Below are 14,119 nucleotides of genomic sequence, written 5' to 3' on the forward strand. Positions count from 1 at the left end.
CAACTTCATCAGCAAAGATAGCACTATCCAGCTCGTGGAACTGTGCCTTAACCACCCACTTCATATTCAGTAACAAGCCTCAAACAAATCAACGAAACACCCATGAAACCACCAGTATCAGGATTCCTAGCAGAAGCAATAATGCAGTCTCAAACCAACAGCCCTTCCAACGATCCAAACCAAACTTTGTGTCCGCCACAGTGATGACACTTTTGTCATCAAAAAATGAAGTAAATTAGAGGAAACCTACAACACCATCAACAATATCCTTACTGGCATAAAATTCACAAAAGAAGAGAACAACAACAAAGTGCCATTTCTAGATGTCACAGTAGAGCGAACAGTCAATGGTAAATTCAAAACAGCGTCTACAGGAAAACAACACACACGAACCAAGTACTTAGCTACAGAAGCAATGATCCCTACACATACAAACAAGCTGAATCAGGACACTATTTCAACGAGGCACGACACACTGCAGTAGCCAGTAACGACGAAGGCCAATAAGGAACTGTACAGCGCTTTTAAGGAGAATGGGTAGGCAAACGATTCACAGAGAAACATTTCCCTGACCGGGAATCGAACCCGGGCCGCAGCGGTGAAAGCGCCGAATCCTAACCACTAGACCACCAGGGAGACAGCAGTGCCACCTCACAGCTCTAATGTAAATTGCTTCCCTGCCCGGAAATCGAACCTGGGCCACGATCGTGAGAAGGCTTCCACCAATGTCATTGCTTGTATCCATTGCTCCCGATGCGGTCTCCTCTACATTGGGGAGACTGGAGACTCCTCGCAGTGTCAAGTCACAGCGCTTGAGGGAACATCTCCACGACACCCGCAGCAATCAACCCCATCACCCTCTGGCCCAACATTTCAACCCCCCTCCCACTCTGCCGAGAACATGCAGGTCCTGGGCCTCCTCCATCGCCGCTCACTCCCCACCCGATGCCTGAAGGAAGCACGCCCACCTTTCGCCTCGGATAAATTCAACCCCAGGACATCAATGTGGACTTCACCAGTTTCCTCATTTCCCCTCCCCCCACCTTACCTCAGTTCCAACCTTCCAGCTCAGCGCTGTCCTCATGACCTGTCCTACCTGCCAATCTCCCTTCTCAACTGTTCGCTCCACCCTCCTCTCTGACCTGTCACCTCCATCCCCACCCCCATTCACCTATTGTACTCTTTGCTACCTTCGGCCCAGCACCCCCCAATTTATCTCGCCATCCCTGGAAGCGTCCTGCCTCTATTCCTGATGAAGGGCTTAAGCCCGAAATGTCGATTTTCCTGCTCCTCGGAAGCTGTCTGACCTGCTGTGCCTTTCCAGTACCACTCTGATCTAAACTCTGGTTTCCAGCATCTGCAGTCCCCACTTTTGCCTACCCAATAAACCCAGTGTGACGATTTCACATCAACAAACTGACACTAGCAGACACAACGTCTGCAGAAACCCTAGCCACATTACTTTACATTAAAGACATCTGTGAAATGATTTCCAGATAACTCAACCCTCTCAGCATTAAACAACGGCTAGTGAACCTTAAATACCCTATACAAACAACCCGCAAACGAATGTTCTTTACAAAATACCATACAAGGAAATACATGAACTCTGCCGCACAGTTCTCTGTGGCAAGAAATGCTGGGATGAGATAAGGAAGATTTTTTCAGCCAAAACGAATCGGCACTAACTGGACAGCCATTTAAAATCAACGCTGTCAGGCCAGGATGGAAGACCGGAAGGGATAATCAGTTTTCTTATTTCCTGAAGATTTACAAAGCTGAGACTGGGTTTTGGCGTTTCTTCCCTTTCCACTCCCAGGAGCCGCAGTGGTTGGGGCGGTGAGTTGGGGAAAGTGAAATGTGCCCGTGAGCAGCGTGTGGGGCTCTTTCAGCTTCCCCTCCTCTGACAGCGCTGTGACGTGACTCTGATGTTCTCAGGGACACTTACTGACGCGAGACAGTGAAAAGAGTCTCGTTCCTGCAGATCAGGAATTCAAACCGTATGCCGGCTTCAGGACAATGAGAAAGATTAATTGGGGTGTGTGAAGAAGCTGTGAGCTGCATTTCAAACATGTAGGTGGAGTCACATGCGTCATCCATTGCGCCCCTGGCACTGTGCGGACCTGACGCCGCCATGCTGCAGAGTTCTGACGTTATACGGACATGCACAGCAATGGGAACATTCACAAGGTGAACAGCCAAAGGTAATCACCATCACTGCTTCCCTTCCATCGACCCAACTTTGTGAAGCAGTATCTTTCACTGGCAAATAAAACACCTTTGTCCTCAGGTGCCTGCCTCATTTCGACCACGACTTCACGCCCCTCACTGTTCTAGTCTCATTTCCAAACACTTGGCTCATATCCTCAAAAGCAGCTCTGGGGATATCTGCTTGTTCCTCCCTGACAGGCAGTGGGTTGCAGATTCCCGATCAGTCCCAATGTGATTGAAATATTTAAACCCCTCCACTGATTTGCATCTTTAAAAATCCGTGAAACAATCTCCCTTTCTTTCTGACGACAGTTCTCAACTGTAGTCGGCAGGGTTCACACCTGCGTGGGGAACCCGCAATGGATTTCATGTCCATCGCATTCACCACTCTGCCCACCAATACAGAACCACACTGACAGCTTCATTTCGCAGGTCTCTCTGCCCGTGGAGCTGAGAAAGAGTAAATCATTGCAGAGTTTGTTTGAATCCAATCACTTCTCAGTTTTCGAAAGGGTTAAATATCTGCAAATGGCGATTCTGGGTGCTTCATCCCGAAAGATGAAATGGACGTTCAGTTAAAAGCAAAACCAGAAATTGCAGGAGCAACTCAGCAGGTCAGGCAGCATCTGTAGAAAGAGAATCAGAGACATTTCAGAACTTTTTTTACCTCATCCAGGAACATCCAAAACTACTGAGTTGCTCCAGCAGTTTCGCTTTCTGTCTCGGACTGTCAGCATCCGCATTCCTTTACGTTAGAAATTCAATCAATTCAGAAACCCCTTTGTGCTTCCTCAGTGGAAAAGATTTCCGTTTGGGAAACATTTTCCTGAAACCATTAAAAACGCGCATCTTTGCAGCCAAAAAAGCAGTAGGAGCGTGAACAGCAAACGCCCCGTCTCCGGGTGGTCTCGAACCACTAACACTTCCGGTTAACAGCCGAACGCGCTGACCAATTGCGCCACAGAGACAGGTCCAGCCAGCGCCCGCACAGTCTCGTTGAGGAAGCTACTATTCAATTAATAATTTAACCTTCCCGCCCAGAATTACCATTGTCTTCTATCAGTTCAAACACGGCGAATACTGCAGAAAGCCAACGGGTCGAGCTGCATCCGTGGAAAGGTAAACAGAGCCGACGTTTTGAGTGTGCTACCGTTTTTGTTCAGAACTCAGTGTTTTGCCTCTTCCCGAAGTTGGTCCAGGTCTGTATCTCAATTGGCAAACACATGGCAAGTGCAGTGCCGCAATGTGTAGTTATAGCCTTGGCTGTTTAAAAAAAAAGCAGTGCATTGTTTAAATGGTGATATATTGGAATGTGGAGAAAGTGAGGACTAGAGGTGAAAGTCGAAAAATGTGGCACTGGAAAAGCAGAACAAGTCAGGCAGCATCTGAGGAGCAGGACAGTGAACGTTTCGGGCACAAGCCCTTCATCAGGAATGATGTGTGGATGTATAAAGGGGTGTCAGAGTCCATCCATTCCAGTCAATGCCATTTGTCGGGCAGATGCAGCAGGCAATGAGTGAGGCAAGTGTTATATTACGAAGAGGAATTCAGTTCAGAAGTGGGGTCATTGAACATATTCAAGGCTAAATTCATCTGAGTTTTGAACAACAAAGAAGTGGATTGTTATGGGGGGAGGTAAGAAAATGGTTTTAAGACCAGTACAGGTCAGTCACAGAGTATGACAGCACTGAACAGACCCTTCATCCAACTCGTCCATGCTGAGTATGTTCTCAAACTAAACTCGTCCCACCTACCAGTGTTTGCCCATAAACCTTCGAACCTTTCATATTCATGTACTTATCCAAACGTTGTAACTCTGCGTGTATAAAATCATGAGGGGTATGGATAGGATAAATAGACAAAGTCTTTTTCCCTGGGGTGGGGGAGTCCAGTACGAGAGGGCATGGGTTTAGCATTAGAGGGGAAAGATACAAAAGAGATCTAAGGGGCAACGTTTTCACGCAGAGGATTGTACGTTTATTGAATGAACTGACAGAGGAAGTGGTGAAGTCTAGTACGATTGCAACATTTAAAAGGCATTTGGTTAGGTGTATGAATAGGAAGGGTTTGGAGGGATATGGGGCCGTGCGCTGTCAGGTGGGACTAGATTGTTTTGGGATAGTTGGTCGGCATGGACAAGTTGGACCAAACAGTCTGTTTCTGTGCTGTACATCTCTATGACTCTATGACTTCTTCTGGACATTCATTCTGCACTCAGGCCACTCTCTTAAAAAACGATCCTTGTCCTGTCTTTATAAAATCTTTCTCTACTCACCTCAAAATATTTGCTCCCTGATCCTGAAAACCCCAGCTGAGGGAAAGGACACCTGCTGTTCACCTCATCCGTATCCCTCATGATTTTATAATCCTCTATATGCAGTGTGTAGTGGCTCATTGAAATAATGTCCTGATGCAGCTTCGTTTGTGGGTGTTGGGATGATTGCTTCTGTGGTTAAGCACTTGGTTTGCGTGTGTTGTTTTTCTGTAGACGCGAGTTTGAAGTTCACTGTTGAGTGTTCGCTCTATTGTGACATCTAAGAATGGCACTTTGTTGTTGTTCTCCTCCTCTTCATACCAGGAGCCCCCCTCAGGCCATAGTCTCACTACTTGGAACACCAATATACAGACTAGTCAAAGGCCTCCACTGAAGACTAGAACACCAAGTCGAAGATTCACGCCACTCCATTTATTCCATCCAAGAATTCCTGAACACCAAAGACACTAAGTGCGAAGAGGATGGAATAATGATGTCCTTTGACATAACAGCCCTGTTCACATCCATTAACATCAACGTGGCCAAAGAAAACTGGAGACACTACTCGAAGAACCAAAGACACAAATACAGCACCAACTTCATCAGCAAAGATAGCACTATCCAGCTCGTGGAACTGTGCCTTAACCACCCACTTCATATTCAGTAACAAGCCTCAAACAAATCAACGAAACACCCATGAAACCACAAGTATCAGGATTCCTAGCAGAAGCAATAATGCAGTCTCAAACCAACAGCCCTTCCAACGATCCAAACCAAACTTTGTGTCCGCCACAGTGATGACACTTTTGTCATCAAAAAATGAAGTAAATTAGAGGAAACCTACAACACCATCAACAATATCCTTACTGGCATAAAATTCACAAAAGAGGAGAACAACAACAAAGTGCCATTTCTAGATGTCACAGTAGAGCGAGCAGTCAATGGTAAATTCAAAACAGCGTCGACAGGAAAACAACACACACGAATCAAGTACTTAGCTACAGAAGCAATGATCCCTACACATACAAACAAGCTGAATCAGGACACTATTTCAACGAGGCACGACACACTGCAGTAGCCAGTAACGACGAAGGCCAATAAGTAACTGTATAGCGCATGTAAGTAGATTGGGTAGGCAAACGATTCACAGAGAAACATTTCCCAGACCGGGAATCGAACCCGGGCCGCAGCGGTGAAAGCGCCGAATCCTAACCACTAGACCACCAGGGAGACAGCAGTGCCACCTCACAGCTCTAATGTAAATTGCTTCCCTGCCCGGAAATCGAACCTGGGCCACGATCGTGAGAAGGCTTCCACCAATGTCATTGCTTGTATCCATTGCTCCCGATGCGGTCTCCTCTACATTGGGGAGACTGGAGACTCCTCGCAGTGTCAAGTCACAGCGCTTGAGGGAACATCTCCACGACACCCGCAGCAATCAACCCCATCACCCTCTGGCCCAACATTTCAACCCCCCTCCCACTCTGCCGAGAACATGCAGGTCCTGGGCCTCCTCCATCGCCGCTCACTCCCCACCCGATGCCTGAAGGAAGCACGCCCACCTTTCGCCTCGGATAAATTCAACCCCAGGACATCAATGTGGACTTCACCAGTTTCCTCATTTCCCCTCCCCCCACCTTACCTCAGTTCCAACCTTCCAGCTCAGCGCTGTCCTCATGACCTGTCCTACCTGCCAATCTCCCTTCTCAACTGTTCGCTCCACCCTCCTCTCTGACCTGTCACCTCCATCCCCACCCCCATTCACCTATTGTACTCTTTGCTACCTTCGGCCCAGCACCCCCCAATTTATCTCGCCATCCCTGGAAGCGTCCTGCCTCTATTCCTGATGAAGGGCTTAAGCCCGAAATGTCGATTTTCCTGCTCCTCGGAAGCTGTCTGACCTGCTGTGCCTTTCCAGTACCACTCTGATCTAAACTCTGGTTTCCAGCATCTGCAGTCCCCACTTTTGCCTACCCAATAAACCCAGTGTGACGATTTCACATCAACAAACTGACACTAGCAGACACAACGTCTGCAGAAACCCTAGCCACATTACTTTACATTAAAGACATCTGTGAAATGATTTCCAGATAACTCAACCCTCTCAGCATTAAACAACGGCTAGTGAACCTTAAATACCCTATACAAACAACCCGCAAACGAATGTTATTTACAAAATACCATACAAGGAAATACATGAACTCTGCCGCACAGTTCTCTGTGGCAAGAAATGCTGGGATGAGATAAGGAAGATTTTTTCAGCCAAAACGAATCGGCACTAACTGGAAAGCCATTTAAAATCAACGCTGTCAGGCCAGGATGGAAGACCGGAAGGGATAATCAGTTTTCTTATTTCCTGAAGATTTACAAAGCTGAGACTGGGTTTTGGCGTTTCTTCCCTTTCCACTCCCAGGAGCCGCAGTGGTTGGGGCGGTGAATTGGGGAAAGTGAAATGTGCCCGTGAGCAGCGTGTGGGGCTCTTTCAGCTTCCCCTCCTCTGACAGCGCTGTGACGTGACTCTGATGTTCTCAGGGACACTTACTGACGCGAGACAGTGAAAAGAGTCTCGTTCCTGCAGATCAGGAATTCAAACCGTATGCCGGCTTCAGGACAATGAGAAAGATTAATTGGGGTGTGTGAAGAAGCTGTGAGCTGCATTTCAAACATGTAGGTGGAGTCACATGCGTCATCCATTGCGCCCCTGGCACTGTGCGGACCTGACGCCGCCATGCTGCAGAGTTCTGACGTTATACGGACATGCACAGCAATGGGAACATTCACAAGGTGAACAGCCAAAGGTAATCACCATCACTGCTTCCCTTCCATCGACCCAACTTTGTGAAGCAGTATCTTTCACTGGCAAATAAAACACCTTTGTCCTCAGGTGCCTGCCTCATTTCGACCACGACTTCACGCCCCTCACTGTTCTAGTCTCATTTCCAAACACTTGGCTCATATCCTCAAAAGCAGCTCTGGGGATATCTGCTTGTTCCTCCCTGACAGGCAGTGGGTTGCAGATTCCCGATCAGTCCCAATGTGATTGAAATATTTAAACCCCTCCACTGATTTGCATCTTTAAAAATCCGTGAAACAATCTCCCTTTCTTTCTGACGACAGTTCTCAACTGTAGTCGGCAGGGTTCACACCTGCGTGGGGAACCCGCAATGGATTTCATGTCCATCGCATTCACCACTCTGCCCACCAATACAGAACCACACTGACAGCTTCATTTCGCAGGTCTCTCTGCCCGTGGAGCTGAGAAAGAGTAAATCATTGCAGAGTTTGTTTGAATCCAATCACTTCTCAGTTTTCGAAAGGGTTAAATATCTGCAAATGGCGATTCTGGGTGCTTCATCCCGAAAGATGAAATGGACGTTCAGTTAAAAGCAAAACCAGAAATTGCAGGAGCAACTCAGCAGGTCAGGCAGCATCTGTAGAAAGAGAATCAGAGACATTTCAGAACTTTTTTTACCTCATCCAGGAACATCCAAAACTACTGAGTTGCTCCAGCAGTTTCGCTTTCTGTCTCGGACTGTCAGCATCCGCATTCCTTTACGTTAGAAATTCAATCAATTCAGAAACCCCTTTGTGCTTCCTCAGTGGAAAAGATTTCCGTTTGGGAAACATTTTCCTGACACCATTAAAAACGCGCATCTTTGCAGCCAAGAAAGCAGTAGGAGCGTGAACAGCAAACGCCCCGTCTCCGGGTGGTCTCGAACCACCAACCTTCCGGTTAACAGCCGAACGCGCTGATCAATTGCGCCACAGAGACAGGTCCGCCCAGCACCCGCACAGTCTCGTTGAGGAAGCTACTATTCAATTAATAATTTAACCTTCCCGCCCAGAATTACCATTGTCTTCTATCAGTTCAAACACGGCGAATACTGCAGAAAGCCAACGGGTCGAGCTGCATCCGTGGAAAGGTAAACAGAGCCGACGTTTTGAGTGTGCTACCGTTTTTGTTCAGAACTCAGTGTTTTGCCTCTTCCCGAAGTTGGTCCAGGTCTGTATCTCAATTGGCAAACACATGGCAAGTGCAGTGCCGCAATGTGTAGTTATAGCCTTGGCTGTTTAAAAAAAAAGCAGTGCATTGTTTAAATGGTGATATATTGGAATGTGGAGAAAGTGAGGACTAGAGGTGAAAGTCGAAAAATGTGGCACTGGAAAAGCAGAACAGGTCAGGCAGCATCTGAGGAGCAGGACAGTGAACGTTTCGGGCACAAGCCCTTCATCAGGAATGATGTGTGGATGTATAAAGGGGTGTCAGAGTCCATCCATTCCAGTCAATGCCATTTGTCGGGCAGATGCAGCAGGCAATGAGTGAGGCAAGTGGTATATTACGAAGAGGAATTCAGTTCAGAAGTGGGGTCATTGAACATATTCAAGGGTAAATTCATCTGAGTTTTGAACAACAAAGAAGTGGATTGTTATGGGGGGAGGTAAGAAAATGGTTTTAAGACCAGTACAGGTCAGTCACAGAGTATGACAGCACTGAACAGACCCTTCATCCAACTCGTCCATGCTGAGTATGTTCTCAAACTAAACTCGTCCCACCTACCAGTGTTTGCCCATAAACCTTCGAACCTTTCATATTCATGTACTTATCCAAACGTTGTAACTCTGCGTGTATAAAATCATGAGGGGTATGGATAGGATAAATAGACAAAGTCTTTTTCCCTGGGGTGGGGGAGTCCAGTACGAGAGGGCATGGGTTTAGCATTAGAGGGGAAAGATACAAAAGAGATCTAAGGGGCAACGTTTTCACGCAGAGGATTGTACGTTTATTGAATGAACTGCCAGAGGAAGTGGTGAAGTCTAGTACGATTGCAACATTTAAAAGGCATTTGGTTAGGTGTATGAATAGGAAGGGTTTGGAGGGATATGGGGCCGTGCGCTGTCAGGTGGGACTAGATTGTTTTGGGATAGTTGGTCGGCATGGACAAGTTGGACCAAACAGTCTGTTTCTGTGCTGTACATCTCTATGACTCTATGACTTCTTCTGGACATTCATTCTGCACTCAGGCCACTCTCTTAAAAAACTATCCTTGTCCTGTCTTTATAAAATCTTTCTCTACTCACCTCAAAATATTTGCTCCCTGATCCTGAAAACCCCAGCTGAGGGAAAGGACACCTACTGTTCACCTCATCCGTATCCCTCATGATTTTATAATCCTCTATATGCAGTGTGTAGTGGCTCATTGAAATAATGTCCTGATGCAGCTTCGTTTGTGGGTGTTGGGATGATTGCTTCTGTGGTTAAGCACTTGGTTTGCGTGTGTTGTTTTTCTGTAGACGCGAGTTTGAAGTTCACTGTTGAGTGTTCGCTCTATTGTGACATCTAAGAATGGCACTTTGTTGTTGTTCTCCTCCTCTTCATACCAGGAGCCCCCCTCAGGCCATAGTCTCACTACTTGGAACACCAATATACAGACTAGTCAAAGGCCTCCACTGAAGACTAGAACACCAAGTCGAAGATTCACGCCACTCCATTTATTCCATCCAAGAATTCCTGAACACCAAAGACACTAAGTTCGAAGAGGATGGAATAATGATGTCCTTTGACATAACAGCCCTGTTCACATCCATTAACATCAACGTGGCCAAAGAAAACTGGAGACACTACTCGAAGAACCAAAGACACAAATACAGCACCAACTTCATCAGCAAAGATAGCACTATCCAGCTCGTGGAACTGTGCCTTAACCACCCACTTCATATTCAGTAACAAGCCTCAAACAAATCAACGAAACACCCATGAAACCACAAGTATCAGGATTCCTAGCAGAAGCAATAATGCAGTCTCAAACCAACAGCCCTTCCAACGATCCAAACCAAACTTTGTGTCCGCCACAGTGATGACACTTTTGTCATCAAAAAATGAAGTAAATTAGAGGAAACCTACAACACCATCAACAATATCCTTACTGGCATAAAATTCACAAAAGAGGAGAACAACAACAAAGTGCCATTTCTAGATGTCACAGTAGAGCGAGCAGTCAATGGTAAATTCAAAACAGCGTCGACAGGAAAACAACACACACGAATCAAGTACTTCGCTACAGAAGCAATGATCCCTACACAAACAAACAAGCTGAATCAGGACACTATTTCAACGAGGCACGACACACTGCAGTAGCCAGTAACGACGAAGGCCAATAAGGAACTGTACAGCGCATTTAAGGAGAATGGGTAGGCAAACGATTCACAGAGAAACACTTCCCCGACCGGGAATCGAACCCGGGCCGCAGCGGTGAAAGCGCCGAATCCTAACCACTAGACCACCAGGGAGACAGCAGTGCCACCTCACAGCTCTAATGTAAATTGCTTCCCTGCCCGGAAATCGAACCTGGGCCACGATCGTGAGAAGGCTTCCACCAATGTCATTGCTTGTATCCATTGCTCCCGATGCGGTCTCCTCTACATTGGGGAGACTGGAGACTCCTCGCAGTGTCAAGTCACAGCGCTTGAGGGAACATCTCCACGACACCCGCAGCAATCAACCCCATCACCCTCTGGCCCAACATTTCAACCCCCCTCCCACTCTGCCGAGAACATGCAGGTCCTGGGCCTCCTCCATCGCCGCTCACTCCCCACCCGATGCCTGAAGGAAGCACGCCCACCTTTCGCCTCGGATAAATTCAACCCCAGGACATCAATGTGGACTTCACCAGTTTCCTCATTTCCCCTCCCCCCACCTTACCTCAGTTCCAACCTTCCAGCTCAGCGCTGTCCTCATGACCTGTCCTACCTGCCAATCTCCCTTCTCAACTGTTCGCTCCACCCTCCTCTCTGACCTGTCACCTCCATCCCCACCCCCATTCACCTATTGTACTCTTTGCTACCTTCGGCCCAGCACCCCCCAATTTATCTCGCCATCCCTGGAAGCGTCCTGCCTCTATTCCTGATGAAGGGCTTAAGCCCGAAATGTCGATTTTCCTGCTCCTCGGAAGCTGTCTGACCTGCTGTGCCTTTCCAGTACCACTCTGATCTAAACTCTGGTTTCCAGCATCTGCAGTCCCCACTTTTGCCTACCCAATAAACCCAGTGTGACGATTTCACATCAACAAACTGACACTAGCAGACACAACGTCTGCAGAAACCCTAGCCACATTACTTTACATTAAAGACATCTGTGAAATGATTTCCAGATAACTCAACCCTCTCAGCATTAAACAACGGCTAGTGAACCTTAAATACCCTATACAAACAACCCGCAAACGAATGTTATTTACAAAATACCATACAAGGAAATACATGAACTCTGCCGCACAGTTCTCTGTGGCAAGAAATGCTGGGATGAGATAAGGAAGATTTTTTCAGCCAAAACGAATCGGCACTAACTGGAAAGCCATTTAAAATCAACGCTGTCAGGCCAGGATGGAAGACCGGAAGGGATAATCAGTTTTCTTATTTCCTGAAGATTTACAAAGCTGAGACTGGGTTTTGGCGTTTCTTCCCTTTCCACTCCCAGGAGCCGCAGTGGTTGGGGCGGTGAGTTGGGGAAAGTGAAATGTGCCCGTGAGCAGCGTGTGGGGCTCTTTCAGCTTCCCCTCCTCTGACAGCGCTGTGACGTGACTCTGATGTTCTCAGGGACACTTACTGACGCGAGACAGTGAAAAGAGTCTCGTTCCTGCAGATCAGGAATTCAAACCGTATGCCGACTTCAGGACAATGAGAAAGATTAATTGGGGTGTGTGAAGAAGCTGTGAGCTGCATTTTAAACATGTAGGTGGAGTCACATGCGTCATCCATTGCGCCCCTGGCACTGTGCGGACCTGACGCCGCCATGCTGCAGAGTTCTGACGTTATACGGACATGCACAGCAATGGGAACATTCACAAGGTGAACAGCCAAAGATAATCACCATCACTGCTTCCCTTCCATCGACCCAACTTTGTGAAGCAGTATCTTTCACTGGCAAATAAAACACCTTTGTCCTCAGGTGCCTGCCTCATTTCGACCACGACTTCACGCCCCTCACTGTTCTAGTCTCATTTCCAAACACTTGGCTCATATCCTCAAAAGCAGCTCTGGGGATATCTGCTTGTTCCACCCTGACAGGCAGTGGGTTGCAGATTCCCGATCAGTCCCAATGTGATTGAAATATTTAAACCCCTCCACTGATTTGCATCTTTAAAAATCCGTGAAACAATCTCCCTTTCTTTCTGACGACAGTTCTCAACTGTAGTCGGCAGGGTTCACACCTGCGTGGGGAACCCGCAATGGATTTCATGTCCATCGCATTCACCACTCTGCCCACCAATACAGAACCACACTGACAGCTTCATTTCGCAGGTCTCTCTGCCCGTGGAGCTGAGAAAGAGTAAATCATTGCAGAGTTTGTTTGAATCCAATCACTTCACAGTTTTCGAAAGGGTTAAATATCTGCAAATGGCGATTCTGGGTGCTTCATCCCGAAAGATGAAATGGACGTTCAGTTAAAAGCAAAACCAGAAATTGCAGGAGCAACTCAGCAGGTCAGGCAGCATCTGTAGAAAGAGAATCAGAGACATTTCAGAACTTTTTTTACCTCATCCAGGAACATCCAAAACTACTGAGTTGCTCCAGCAGTTTCGCTTTCTGTCTCGGACTGTCAGCATCCGCATTCCTTTACGTTAGAAATTCAATCAATTCAGAAACCCCTTTGTGCTTCCTCAGTGGAAAAGATTTCCGTTTGGGAAACATTTTCCTGACACCATTAAAAACGCGCATCTTTGCAGCCAAGAAAGCAGTAGGAGCGTGAACAGCAAACGCCCCGTCTCCGGGTGGTCTCGAACCACCAACCTTCCGGTTAACAGCCGAACGCGCTGACCAATTGCGCCACAGAGACAGGTCCGCCCAGCGCCCGCACAGTCTCGTTGAGGAAGCTACTATTCAATTAACAATTTAACCTTCCCGCCCAGAATTACCATTGTCTTCTATCAGTTCAAACACGGCGAATACTGCAGAAAGCCAACGGGTCGAGCTGCATCCGTGGAAAGGTAAACAGAGCCGACGTTTTGAGTGTGCTACCGTTTTTGTTCAGAACTCAGTGTTTTGCCTCTTCCCGAAGTTGGTCCAGGTCTGTATCTCAATTGGCAAACACATGACAAGTGCAGTGCCGCAATGTGTAGTTATAGCCTTGGCTGTTTAAAAAAAAAGCAGTGCATTGTTTAAATGGTGATATATTGGAATGTGGAGAAAGTGAGGACTAGAGGTGAAAGTCGAAAAATGTGGCACTGGAAAAGCAGAACAGGTCAGGCAGCATCTGAGGAGCAGGACAGTGAACGTTTCGGGCACAAGCCCTTCATCAGGAATGATGTGTGGATGTATAAAGGGGTGTCAGAGTCCCTCCATTCCAGTCAATGCCAGTTGTCGGGCAGATGCAGCAGGCAATGAGCGAGGCAAGTGGTATATTACGAAGAGGAATTCAGTTCAGAAGTGGGGTCATTGAACATATTCAAGGGTAAATTCATCTGAGTTTTGAACAACAAAGAAGTGGATTGTTATGGGGTGGAGGTAAGAAAATGGTTTTAAGACCAGTACAGGTCAGTCACAGAGTATGACAGCACTGAACAGACCCTTCATCCAACTCGTCCATGCTGAGTATGTTCTCAAACTAAACTCGTCCCACCTACCAGTGTTTGCCCATAAACCTTCGAACCTTTCATATTC

General features: G+C 47.2%; 4 non-coding genes across 4 annotated transcripts; all 4 read right to left on the reverse strand.

Moving 5' to 3' along the window:
* Positions 1-564: 564 nt before the first annotated feature.
* Positions 565-636, reverse strand: trnae-uuc (transfer RNA glutamic acid (anticodon UUC)). Its single transcript has one exon. It is a non-coding gene; the product is annotated as a tRNA-Glu (tRNA).
* A 4,987-nt stretch (positions 637-5,623) lies between these two features.
* trnae-uuc (transfer RNA glutamic acid (anticodon UUC)) lies at positions 5,624-5,695 on the reverse strand. The gene has a single exon. It is a non-coding gene; the product is annotated as a tRNA-Glu (tRNA).
* A 4,986-nt stretch (positions 5,696-10,681) lies between these two features.
* On the reverse strand, positions 10,682-10,753 carry trnae-uuc (transfer RNA glutamic acid (anticodon UUC)). Its single transcript has one exon. It is a non-coding gene; the product is annotated as a tRNA-Glu (tRNA).
* Positions 10,754-13,221: 2,468 nt separating this feature from the next.
* Positions 13,222-13,295, reverse strand: trnan-guu (transfer RNA asparagine (anticodon GUU)). The gene has a single exon. It is a non-coding gene; the product is annotated as a tRNA-Asn (tRNA).
* Between the last annotated feature and the right edge of the window lie 824 nt (positions 13,296-14,119).

This window comes from Chiloscyllium plagiosum, unplaced genomic scaffold (assembly GCF_037043375.1).
Source record: "Chiloscyllium plagiosum isolate Xiang-an unplaced genomic scaffold, Cpla_swu_hap1 HiC_scaffold_27, whole genome shotgun sequence".
Lineage (NCBI taxonomy): Eukaryota > Metazoa > Chordata > Chondrichthyes > Orectolobiformes > Hemiscylliidae > Chiloscyllium > Chiloscyllium plagiosum.